General features: G+C 43.5%; 1 protein-coding gene across 1 annotated transcript in view; it reads left to right on the top strand.

Annotated features, from left to right (window-relative positions):
- The window catches only part of Dab1 (DAB adaptor protein 1), a 1,137,674-nt gene that overhangs the window by 319,500 nt on the left and 805,051 nt on the right, over positions 1 to 13,123 (top strand). The gene's annotated exons all lie outside the window — the stretch shown is intronic.

Below are 13,123 nucleotides of genomic sequence, written 5' to 3' on the forward strand. Positions count from 1 at the left end.
TCTTCCCAGCTGATTACAGGGAGGGGGGAGCATGTTAATGAACACATTGATTCCCCAGCTCCTTAGAACAATAGCAAATGCTTTTTGCCGTTATTAATTGGGATCCCACAGCAGGTGTGGGGGAGGGAAGGCACTGCTGAAGTTTCTCCTGAGGGGTTAGGTGAAGAGAAAGAGCGAGGAAGAAGGTCATGTACAGAAGGGTGCTGTGCAAACTTGCCATCCAACTCCTAGCCTGGCACACAGACAGATTAACCTTTCTCTTTAGACCCTTACTTCCTTACTCATAAAAATTAGAATAATAGTTCTCTCTGTGTGGGTAATAAGGAAGTGAAGTGAGATAGTTAATATATGAGAAAATGCTTTCTAGGCTTTTGAGCCATAGATTAGTTTTCTTCAAGAAAAACATCATTTCTTCAAGAAGCATTTTGAAGCACATACTCGGTGCTGGGGGCAAGCAATCTTTTGGTGGACTGGAAAGCATAATTTCTGCCTCCCTTAGAACTGTTCATTTGGCAGGGAGGCCATTGACAAAGCAGGAGGAAATGCTTGGATAAGGGCTGAGGAGATGCTCAGTGGGTAGCACACTGGCTGTGAAAGCATGAGGTTCTGTGTTCAGATACTCAGGACACAGCTAAGAAACTGCAGCGGTACATATCTGTAACCCTGGAGCTGGGGAGGGACTGAATCCCAGGGGTTTGCTGGTCAGCTAGCCTAGCTCAAGCTGCCAGCTCCAGATTCACTGAGAGACTCTGCCCCCCCACCCCACCCCCAGGAAAAAATGAAAGTGAAGAGCAATAGAGGAAGAAACCCGATGCCAGTCTCCGGCGTCTGCGCACATGCATGCACATATACACATGTGCACACGTTAGCTTAAATTTGAATAAAAATGGGAAAACAATACTGTGATGCGGACTGGCTGCTATTGAAAACGTAGAACAAGACTAACTTGGGTCATCAGGAGAGGCCTCTGGAAGGAAGCAGTGCCATCAAGGAAACACACCAAAGCAGTGATACTCCCACCCTCCCCCAGATACCTACAGATCGAAGCTGGTTGGCCAGATGGGCAGAAGTCTAGAGACTTGCGAAGGATGGTTGAGTTTTCTTTTCCCCTGGAGCAAAGGTAAGCCCATGTTCTTTGAACAATTCCTGAAGGTTCACTAAGTCAGAGGAGCTGAGCTATCAGGGCCACCAGACCTATCCTGGGCAAGCTCCCTACCAACTGCCCAGCATCCTGGAGCAAATTTCCTCATTCTCAAGAGGCTGACAATAACAAGCCTTAAGTTTTCCCAAATTAGACAGGTAGTTTCCACCTTCTTCTAATACATAGACAGCAGGATGCTGATGTTACCACTGGATTCATCTAGCATCCCACAATGTGTCCATTTCTCCCAGCCATGCATACTTCTCCATGGGAGGTTGTTGGTTCCACATACCCAGTGCCTGCAATAATAACTCTGCCAAGAGTTTATGCCTTTCTGCACTGGTGACATTTATCCCCAGTTCTATTTCAACACCATTGGGAAAGGACTTTTCCAAACTGATAAACCAATAGCCAACACACCAGGCAGAAAGACTTGGGATTTTCATTCAGTTCACCAAGGCCCAAGTTTCCTGGGCAGTCATGAAGAGAAAAGCTTAGGGCAAGGCTTGAAGCATTCAGAGCAAATACCCCTCCAGTTAGAGGGAGCAGGTATAGGAAAAAAATGCTGTGCATTGTGCAAGGGATAAAATAAAGGAGGATATAGGACCAAGTGTGGTGGCTCATGCCTGGAATTCCAGTGCTCAAGAGGCTGAGAAAGAAGGAATACCAGGTGGATGAGGCCAACCTGGACTACATAGTCCCAAATCTGGCATACAGAGAGTGATACCCTGTCTCAAGAAACTAACAAAAATAACAACACTATGAAGTATGATAAAAATAAAGGGTAATACAAACATCATTTGGTCCTGAGTTCTGTCCCTCCCTTCTTTTTGGTCCTCTACTCCTCATTTCTTGGGTAGCTTTATGCAAGCCAGAGGATCAGAGCACTTCAGGGATTCTGTGGTCTGCCCTTCACGTGTGGCAGTGGAAGTGTCATCTGTGATGTCTGAGGTTGAAGCAGTGGAGTGTGAGGTGCATCTCATAACACCTGTGATGCCTTCAATTGCTGTGGATATCACTCTGTATAAATAAAATGCTGATTGGCCAGTAGTCAGGCAGGAAGTATAGGCAGGACAAGCAGAGAAGAGAATTCTGGGAAGTGGAAGGCTGAGGCAGAGAGATGCTGCCAGTCACTGCCATGAGAAGATGTTAAGATACTGGTAAGCCATGAGTCACATGGCAACTTATAGATTAGCATAAATGGGTTAATTTAAGATTTAAGAATTAGATAACAAGAAGCCTGCCACAGCCATACAGTGTATAAGCAATATAAGTATCTGTGTGTTTACTTGGTTGGGTCTGAGCAGCTGTGGGACTGGCTGCTGAGAGAGATTTGTCCTGACTGTGGGCCAGACAGGACCAGGAAAAACTCTAGCTACATTCAATTGCTTTGCTCGTTATCTGGTCGAACACTAATTCTATATCAGCCTATATAACAAATGCTATAATTCTTTGTGTTCCTTAGAAATAGAGTTCTAGAATGGTACACAATAAGCGAATTTCCTAAGGCCTCCTAATTGAACAATGAAACTAGATCACACACTTCATTTCGCTCCCCCAGAATCCAAAGCAATTTCCATGCTGTTGGTTTAGGACACAAACTTCACACCTAGATGAAATTGGGAAATGACTCCTATCTCATGAGAATTTAAAAAATCACATATTCTCTATTTAAGACTTTACAAAGGAAAGAAAGGCATAAGATTCACACATTCGCAAGAAACTGCCAGTGTTTGAATGTCTTCCAGAAGCAGGGAGATCTGGATAAAAAGCAGTTGAAATTTCCACATGTGAAAGAACACGTGTATTGGTGATGTGATTAATAAGACCACTAAGCAGATGTTGTCCAGTTGTTTTTTTGTTGGTTTTGTTTTGTCTGTTTATTTGTTTTGTTGTTAGGCTTTGGAGTAAATTGATACCTATATTCCCTGCACCTATCACAATCTTATCTTATCCCTAAGTGGCAAGTAATAGTTGTGGAAAGATTAAATTCCTGTCTTATTAAAGTACACACACACACACACACACACACACACACACACACACACACACACACACACACACGGGGGGGGGGGGGGCGGGGAGGAAGGGTAGGGTACCCTAAGCATCAAAGATCAGCTGGTTCTACATCCTAGGCATTGTCAGCAACGAGGAGACAGAGACACAGCTTCTGCTGGCTCCCCCAGCAGCCTGAAGCATTCCCCTAATCTTTTAGGGACATCAACTCAGGCTAAACCAGGATTCTGTTTGTGGCTTTGACGTAGAAAAGAATTTCGGGACTAGCTAATATGACACGGAGCTAGGATCTTATTACATGTATCTTATTATAGGTTTTAAGCATGCAAGTTAAGAGAAAAAGGGGTACTCAGAAAGACACACCCAGTACTTGGCTGCTGAAGAAAGACTAAACAATGGATTGTCTTAATATTAGCCACATACACCAAGCTGGTGGCTCTCAAGTTACATCTCAAAATGTTGCTGAGAAACATCTTTTTTTCTTTTTCTCTCTCATTTGATGAGTGAGAGCCTAAGGTGGTTCTGGAGGCTCCTGGGTTGGAGTTATAACCTGATAATGTCAACCTGGGACTCACAGGATTACATGCCCCATTTTAGTACATGTCCTCTTGTAAATGTAGTTCCTGGTGAAATTCTTAGAAAACTGAAGTTTTACAGCTGGGTGGGAGAAAGGCCTGCAGCAGTTGCAGGGAGGCTTTGCTCTTCTGCTGGTCAGAGGCATCAGTTAGATCTTGGGGGAGGGGCTCTTTCCCTTTCCTGTGCCCTATCATTTTCCCTGTCTTTGCATCCTATCTCAAAATCAGTCCATCTCACAAAATATGGGAATGCCCCAGCTATTGAAGGTAGTAAGCTCAAAAATGAGATGCATCAAAGTCTCCATTCAGCTTCTGTCCTGGAAAAGACCCTTAACCTGTGGAATTTTTTTTCCCCTGGATATGTAGTGTGGGATTGTGATACAATGGTCAATAGTCATTGCATTGTTGGAGGAGACTGGAGGCCAGGTCACACTGATCCAATGGCGAGGTCATGCCATGCTGAGTTCTCTCTTCAGCCCCATTCCGTTATTTTCTCTTGAAAGCCTTTCTTCCTGCAGGACCTGTTGTTCAGGGTATAATTCAGGATGATGGTGGCAGGGTTGTCGTGGGAGGCTCTGTTCCTTACAGTTCATTCTACTTCTTCTCTCTCTCAATGGGACTGCGTAAGGAATCAGATGACCGTAGCATAAAACATGGTTTTGCTGTATATTGCTCTGTGCTGACCAAGGAGGACAGGGATCCAGTTATGAGGAGGCTGAAGTGTCCAGAAAAAAAGCTTAGGCTGGGCAGCCAACCTTGAAAGGGATGGGGTTTCTGTCACCAAGGCAGGAGGCAGCCTCTAATCTAGTGAGTCCAGAATATGATAGCTAATTGGAGAGCCCCTCTGTTGCTAAACTAGAAAAAAAATTGTGAAATCAATTGAGAGAAAAATCAATAGCAGACTTTACTCACATACAATGAAAAGGCAAGATTGCCACACAATTAAGAACCAGGCCCAGGTTTCTATGCTCTGCCTGCCTTGTTCTAGTGTTTCTAGGCCACAGTTGTTCGTCAGAAATAATTAAACATTTTCCCATGGGCAACAATTACTTGCTTAAAATATTATGAGTAAGGAGAATACATTTATAATTACCTAACCTTTCTGAAGGTGAAAATATATATTATCCTTTTCTGTTCCATCAAAGGAGCTCCTGGATCTGCCAGCACGCTGCACTCTGTCTCCTTTCTGCACTAATTGCCAGGAGGGATGGAACAGCACTTTCCACACACCGTGTGCCATACTTCGTCTTTCATTTTCTGGAACTTTCAGGAAATCAAATCACAGTTCCTCTTTCATGTTTTTTTTTCTTTGCATGTCATTAAACAGCCTGCCTATAGTTCTTAGGCATCTATGAATGGCCCCAGCACTACATAGCAATGAGGGTGGGGATGGCTCTCTCCTCTTTGGAATCCAGAGCCCACAACTGACATATTTTCAATAGATTCTTGATTTCCTCTTAAATTCACACACAGGGAAAACAGCAAAGTAATAATAATAATAATAATAATAATAATAATTATCAGCAACAATAGCATAATCACAATAGCTAACTCTTACAGAAACAGGCATTTCTTCAATGGTTTTATCCTTATCTATTAATTATACACACTAATAGGATTCATTGTGGCATTTTCATTCAGGTGTATAATGTATTTTGGTTATATTCCCCGGTACCTCTTGTCCCCTCCTGCTGCTGCTAGCCTCTTTTCTTGATTGTCTCCACTTCCACTTTCTGTCTTGTTTTGTTTTGTTTGTTTTTTTGAGGTAGGCACTCCAAGGATGTGTCTATACTGTCTCATTCAATACAACTGGGAAACTTAGAGATGAGAGAACTAAGACCCAGAGATGTCAAGAATCCTGCCTAGGATCACACATCTAATAACTAGTGAAGCTTATGTGGTCTAGAGATGGTCCCCTTAGTCAAGGTAACCTTTTAGTTGGAAGTCTCCCTCAAATTTCCCAATCAAGTCATTTCTGTTCAATGTTTTCTGGCAAAGAACATATTTTACATAAAATATGTATCAAAGAGCTGGCTGCTTTCATATTAAGCCTTTTGTGCTCTGTAACTTGTTTGGTCTTGTTTTTATTCATACAGTCCACAGTTACTGCTTAATTTATTCTTTGAGGATTTTATGCATGTATACAAAGAGTTATTATCATATCTACCCCTCAGTGTTTTCCTTCAACTCTACCTGTATCCTCCTCCCAATGTGAGTCCATCCCAACTTCATGTAGATTCTGATGTCGTTACCATTTCTCTTCCCTGTCCTTCTCATCTTCTTCCTCTTCATTCTTCTAAAATAACCTAAAATTCCAAATTAATCCTGCCCATATTTGCACATCAGTAGGGCCGGCCATCCATTGGAGTGTGAGCAATGTAGCAGTGAACACACTCCCAAAGAAGCACGATTCGCAGTAGCTGTCAACCGTCCATAGCTCCTCAATAAGGCGTGAGGCGTATAGAGCTCTTCTCCCATCTATGCTGGAATTTCGACAGCCTTCATTTCATCTTGTTGGTGTGAGTTTGTGGGTGCAATAACCGTATCACTTCCAGAAGACAGCATTTCACTGCCTCTGGCTCTTACACTCTTTCTGCCTCTTCCTTCACTTTATTCCTTGAACCTTGGCAAGAGCATCGTTGAAGATGATTCATTTAGTGCTGAGCACTGACAGCCAATTATCCTCAGCACTTTGCTCTGTATGAGCCTCTGCAGTGACTGCTGCCCACTGCAAAAAGAAACTTCTGTGACCAAGACTACGAGTAGAAACATAAATATTTAGAAGGCAATTTCACAACATGACCATTTAATAGCAGTTTCCGCCCTATGATTTGTGTCCTCCCTTGCAATGACCTTTTGACCAGATTAGCAGGTGTGCCATTGCCTCCTGTGGAATAGGCCTTCAATCCAAATACAAAGTAGTTGGTTACCTCCAAATAGACATGCCACTATTGTACAGTTTAACTGGCATGTTGTTACTGATGTGTACAAGATCCAATGTTGGGTAAGACTGCTGATAACTTTTCTCCTCCAGCAGGCTGCATAGTACCTTCTAGCACTATGAAAACCAGCCAGTAGGGAGCACGCTTTCTAGTCAGTTAAAACTTGATTTCTCTATATCCTGCATTTGGCCTTATTGAGATTCCATCTACCAATATGTAGTAACAGCAATAGGAGCAGCTCCACTTCAATTCCTGGGTGTATGTCCTAGGCACACACTGACTCGGGGCCTTCCACCTCTCCTGAAGCATACAGAAGGATGGTGCCTGGTAGGTAATCTCACCTTGGGTTACCAATGAAGATGCTGATGCACAGAAAAATTAAGAGATACCACCAAGGTATCACACAGCTAGTACTCTGGGAAGCAAGGATTTCAAGGTAGTTGCCATCCTACTGAACCTGTGATAACCCACAGCTTGTGATAGGTACTGACCTTGGAATGCTAATAAGAATGAGGTCTCAGAGGCCCTACCTTCTGCTAGTTATCAGCCTGGCTGACCCACACATTATGTTTTAGGGCCAGTAACAGGTAGAGTTTCATGAATGCTACCTTCTGAAGTGTTCTTTCTCTTGTTTTAGGAAAATAAGATTTGGGTAATTGTGCTGAGTATTAGTACTCTTCAGTAGACTCCAAAATTGTGTAAAAATCTGTTTAAAATGATAGTGTGTTAACGATAGCTTGTGCCTGGAGAGCATTTACACACTCCATTGGTTCAGAGCATGGTTTTTATGTGCTTTTGATTCCTTGCTGCATTCCAGTGGCAGTGGATGTCAGAGTTCCCCATGAGCTCCTCTTCTGTGATGCATATTAGTATACATGGCATAGTATTTTATGCTAGGAGTCATGCTAGGAATGTATTGCAGTTCATAGTTTTCTTAGCCAGAGCTTACTTCTTATTTTGCATAGTTTCTTGAGGTAAGGATACTTGGATGAAGGCCACATTCTATATCCAGCCTGCCTTCTGTGCCGAGGTTCTAACACTAACCAGCTGTGTGACCCTGGGCTAATTATTTGTGCATTCCTGGCTTCCTCATCTGTCCATCTGTGATGGTGGGATGGTGGGAGCATCAAAGGTCTCTGTGTGGATGAATGAATAGATGTGCATCATGCTTGGGATAACTGGATCCGGCTCACTGGCACCTGCAAATGTGGGCTCTTGTTACTGGTAGCCATCCATAGACCTGTCATTTCAAAACCACTTACTTTTTTTAATAAAAGAAAAACAGCTCATCATTATCTCTCCCAGCCCCTACTTTCAAAGGGCCACTGTGTTTTTCATATTTCTTCTTGGAATGACACTCAGCACTTCTGGTGAAGGTGAGAACATAGCAAGCCTTTGTGTGAACATTTAGAGGAGGCAGGAAGTCTGCATTGCAGCACACTCTGCAATTAGCTGCACATTCTGTGATTAGCTACACTGGCATGCATTCTGCCTTAAATCCTGCCCTGCAGGCTTGTTGTCTGATCAGGTTTTAAATTTTGACTGTTTTCCCTCCCTGTCCTACCCTACAAGCTCTTGGGTGTCATTCCATTTTGTATAGGGACCTGACCCCTGAACGCTGACCCTTTACCTTTCCCCATTGCTCTTAAGAACCTTTATCCACAGAGCAGCCAGAGGGATGTTTAGGCAGACGAGATATGACAGCTTAAACATTTCTAGAGTCTTCCTCTTGTACTAAGATTTGAGACCCAGGCTACCCTGTGGACAGCAGGTCCTATGTGCCCTGAGTTCCTATGCCTACACGACTGTTTTCAACATGCTACACCTTCTCTGAGAGCAGGGGCTTGATTTGTGTGTGAAGAGTCCTTCGGTCTGCAATACCCTTTGCTGGCTATTCACTATCCTGTGGTCTCAACATGAGCTACAGCTCCCTAAGAGAGGCCTGCTTTGACTACCCTGCATGAAATAGCACACCCCTACCTCACTGCCACATTTGGTTCCAATACTCCAGAACCAAATGCCCTCTCTATTGGATCCTGGCCCTACTCTAAATGCCATTTACCTGAGTCCTCTGTCTATGCTGTCTTTGGGCTGTTTATCACTGACTTTGCTCTTAATTTTATATTCCTCAGGATGGAAATGAAGTCAGGGTCAGAAGTCCTTTGGGATAGGCTGGAGAAATGGCCTGAATATTCCCAGAACTTGTGTTAGGAGGCTCACAACTGCCTAAAATTTCAGTTCCAGGAACATGTCTGTACTTTCATCCACTCAGAAACCTGTGATTTTTACAAAGGTACCCGGCGTTTGGGTCCACAGACAGGATCCTAGTATTAAGGGAATTACCAGCTAGTGAGGACTGACAGCAAGTGCTTCATCCTCTCAAGGTATCATTTGGGTTCAGATGGGGGAAAGGGGCATCTTCAGAAGCACTGCAGATACACTGTCAATTGCTAATCATTGAGAGGAGCATCAAGGGAAAAATGGAGGTTTCAGGGATGACCTGCCTGAGTTTAAGGCCACCTCTACATGATACCTGCTGTGTGGCCTGGCTAAGTTATTCCCCTGGGCTTCAGAACACTAAGAGTGATTTACTTTCAAGGTCTCTGCTGATTGGATGGGTTAATAAATGAAAGCACTTAGAGCAGAGCCTGGGTCATCTTAAGGACTCCATATACACTAATTACTATTATCATTATCAACTGACTTCAGGCACAGGCCTGGGAGGTGCCTTTCCCACTGCAGCGCATGAGCATGGGGTGGGCACTCGGGGGTTCTCCACCGCCTTCCTCTCAAGCCCCAGTTTAGTGCTTGGCCAACAAGCTACAGAATCTCCTCTGTACCTCAGAGTCACTCAGTTAGTACACTGCATCTCAGCTAGATCCCCTGGTAATTTCAGTCTGCCAAGTTTTCAAAACTGTGGTGTAGCATAGTGGCCCTGAGGCCAGGCTGACCCCATGTGCCACAGGAGGGAGAGGACATTTGTGAAGCACAGAGCAATGAGATAGGTCTTTGCTTGGCACTGTAGCTTTTGAGACAGGAAGTGATGGCAGGATATGTCCCCATCAGGTCATGGGGTGTGGACTGAACTTCATTTGCTTGCAGAAGCAGGGAAATGATTCAGCCATATTGTACTGGAGAAAGTTCAGCATGGTGACCATGGGGAGGCCTGAGAGAGAAGGGTAAGTAGAGGAGGGGAGTCCTGAAATGTCCCCTCAGAGGAAATGAGTCCTAAAAATAAATGAAGTGGGAGGAACCAGGCTAGCATTATGGGAAGGTAGCTGAGAAGATCAGGACTAGGCATGGGGCATGGGGAAGCCAGAGAGTTCAGTGTGACTTGGACTTGGAACTTAAAGCTATTATTTGTAACCCATTCTGAGGGCATGGTCTCCATGGTTGGCTTTCCTGAGTCTGCTCAGCTAAGAAACTTGTCTTGTTCTCCAAGCAGAACTTTCTTCTCACATATTCAGCATGTATTTGAGGCTATTGCCTGCCACAGAGTCTGGGGACAAAGATGCCCTCCCTACAGGTTCCACGGACAGTGTTTGTCTCCCTTGGTCTAATGTCTCTAGCAGCCTGTTCAATTGCAAACTCCCCAGTTCCCAGATCCCTCACAGATGAATCATTCCACACAGCAATTTTGAGCCTATCTTCTACATGCAGAAAGTTTTTTATTAAAAATATAATTCTATTTTATTTTAATATATCAGTCTAACACCTTTTTAAAAGGAATAGGGCCTCCTTTAAAAACTAGTTATACATAAAATCTCAGTATATAAAACAGAATAATGACAGTTGCCTTTGCTTAAAAAGCAAGACTGAGCCCCAGGTACTTCTCTTTCATTTATCTCTAATTTCACTATTCTACAGATCCCTTAGAGCATATTAAACAATCTTGGAACCATTGTTTTAAAACAAACATATTCTTTGCATCACTGACTTCTTAATATCACAATCAAATGTATCTTTGAAATGACAAGGGCATTTTATCAGAGTCATTATTATAATATGATTGAGTTGGTCCAGATAACTTGCATTGACAGGGGCAGGGATCGAATTAATGTAAGCAAAGCCATGACTTTATTGGCATGTGCAGCTAGGCAGTCTTAGAGTGCTGGTTAAAAACCAAATTATAGCCAGGTGCTAATGTGACTTTTCTGGGTCATTCTCCCTAGTCATCTATTGATTCTAGCTTTCTCTGCTAACTGTTATCCCTGTTTATTCCTGCCATGGATGCTGTATCCTTGTAACAAATATAATAATTTTAGCAGTTCTAAGGTAAAGTCTTTATAGGTCTTGATCCCCAAGGTACAGAGTCCCTTCTCTTCAGCGTTCATAGAAGAACTTTTATTGGTACCTCGTGGTTCACATATTGTCCTAGTTTGGTTTCTATAGCTGTGGTCAAACACTATAACCAAAAACAACTTGAGGAGGAAAGAATTTATTTCGTCTTACAGTTGTCATCCATCATGAAGGAGAGCCTGGGCAAGAATGCAAGGCAGGAACCTGGAGGCAGGAACTGAAGCAGAGACCGTGGAGGAACACTGTTTACTGGCATACTCTCCATGGCTTGCTCAACCTGCTTCCTTACACCATCCAGGACCACCTGTCCAGGGATGGCACAGCCCTCAATGGGCTTGGCCCTTCTACATCAACCATCAATCAAGAAAATGCCCTACTGTCTTGCCTACAGGCCATCTGATGGAGGCATTTTCTCAGTTAAGGTTCCTCTTCCCACATAACTCAAGAATGTATCAGGTTGAAAAAACTAACCAGGACACATGTCAACCCCTAAAGCCAGCAGACATTGACTAGTCATTGTGATTGATAGCTCTTTCCACAATCCTGCAGGAGGTACTGGGTGACAGAGTTCTCCCATTACACAAAAAGGGGTGTTGGCAAGAATCAGGCACCAGATGTCTACTGCAGGGCTACAGGCTCTAAAAAAAAGTTCCCACATCCATATTGTATGTTGAGCATTGTTGCAAAGATCAACTGTGAAAACGGAGAATAACACCTGGAAGAGAGCGTGTAGGTGCCTGGCATTTAACATGGTGTAATGAGATGGACGAGGCAGAATTCACTGAGAGTCTGAGAGAAATAACATTGGCTAAACAAAGGAGCCATTAATTGTTCCAGGGGAACTCATGTATGACTTATTTGGAGGTGACATTTGATGATGTTTCCATGGCAGGGGAGGAAAGGGCTTTTCAGGGAGAAAAAAAGGAAAGCACAGAAAGGCCTGGAGGCAGGTACTGTGGTGGAGTGTCAGAGGTGAAAACGTGGGACCATAGACCTGGCAACTGTAGTAACTCCTTCCTCAGTTTGTCCGCATCCCTTCCCAGGAGCCACCACCTTCCCTAAGAGCCTTCAAAGTTTGCAGAGGTGGTATGCACACCATGAGTTCTGTTAAGTTTTACCTGTCCCAGGAGCTGGCCTACTCTGTTTCTGTTTCTATAACTCAAGGTATATCTGCAAGATCCTCCAGAGAACTCTGGCTCAAATCTCCCATATCTTCCAAGGCACACTCTTGTCCTAAGTATGACTTACCCGTTCTCTTTGATCAAAATTCCTTCCCATTCTTCCTGTTCTAATCTTTTCTTTCCCCTTTCCTATCCTGTTTTTCTGGGTGATTCGTCCATACCTCTCAGCCTTTTTAGGAGGAAGTCTACTCTTAGACTTTGTCTATAACCCCAACTATCATGTGATAGTTGGAGAGTTTGCAGAAAAAAATGTCCCCTATGCAAGCTCCACCCACAAAGACTGTAATTTCCAAGGTCGGGGTTAGAGCAATTTGAAATTGTTCCAAAGTAACGTCAATGTGCATGCAGTCAACTTGAGAACAGACTCCACTGGACGTGCAGCCTCAGGGAGCCACTGGGCTTTGGGCCTCCTCTCCAAGCTTGTCTGTGGCTGTCTTGACTAAAGGTGTGACCTGCTTTGCATACTGCCGAGGCAGAAGTCTAGTCCCTTGATAATCAACAAGACTACGCTATGTTCAGGGTTAATGGCATATTCCCAGGCTTGTTAGACTGTTGTCTTGTTCTCAAAAATTATGTTTTAGCCTTCTGGACATCTAATTTTGCAAATCAGTGTCGGGTACAGAAAGGATCCTGTCACTTGAGCAGCACATTCAGTAATTTTAAAGGTCAAAGCCCCACATGGAAATGAGCTTTCAGCTATTGAAGTACATTGATTTAAACACACATAACAGAAAATGTGTACTTATGGCACAGGGCTATTTATGCATATATAAATTAGCCCATTAGATGTACTGATAACCAATATCTCAAGCACTACTCACTGATCATCAGGGCAGCATGGTAGAAAAACACTGATAAGTGCAGAAACAGGCTTCATTTTAAGGACATTGCAATAATAGCTCTCAATTATAGAGTGTCTGCTTATGACAGGCATTCTGTGGCTTGGGTAGTTTACCCCAAATCCACATG

The sequence above is a fragment of the Peromyscus maniculatus genome, chromosome 2, assembly GCF_049852395.1.
Source record: "Peromyscus maniculatus bairdii isolate BWxNUB_F1_BW_parent chromosome 2, HU_Pman_BW_mat_3.1, whole genome shotgun sequence".
NCBI classification, from domain to species: domain Eukaryota; kingdom Metazoa; phylum Chordata; class Mammalia; order Rodentia; family Cricetidae; genus Peromyscus; species Peromyscus maniculatus.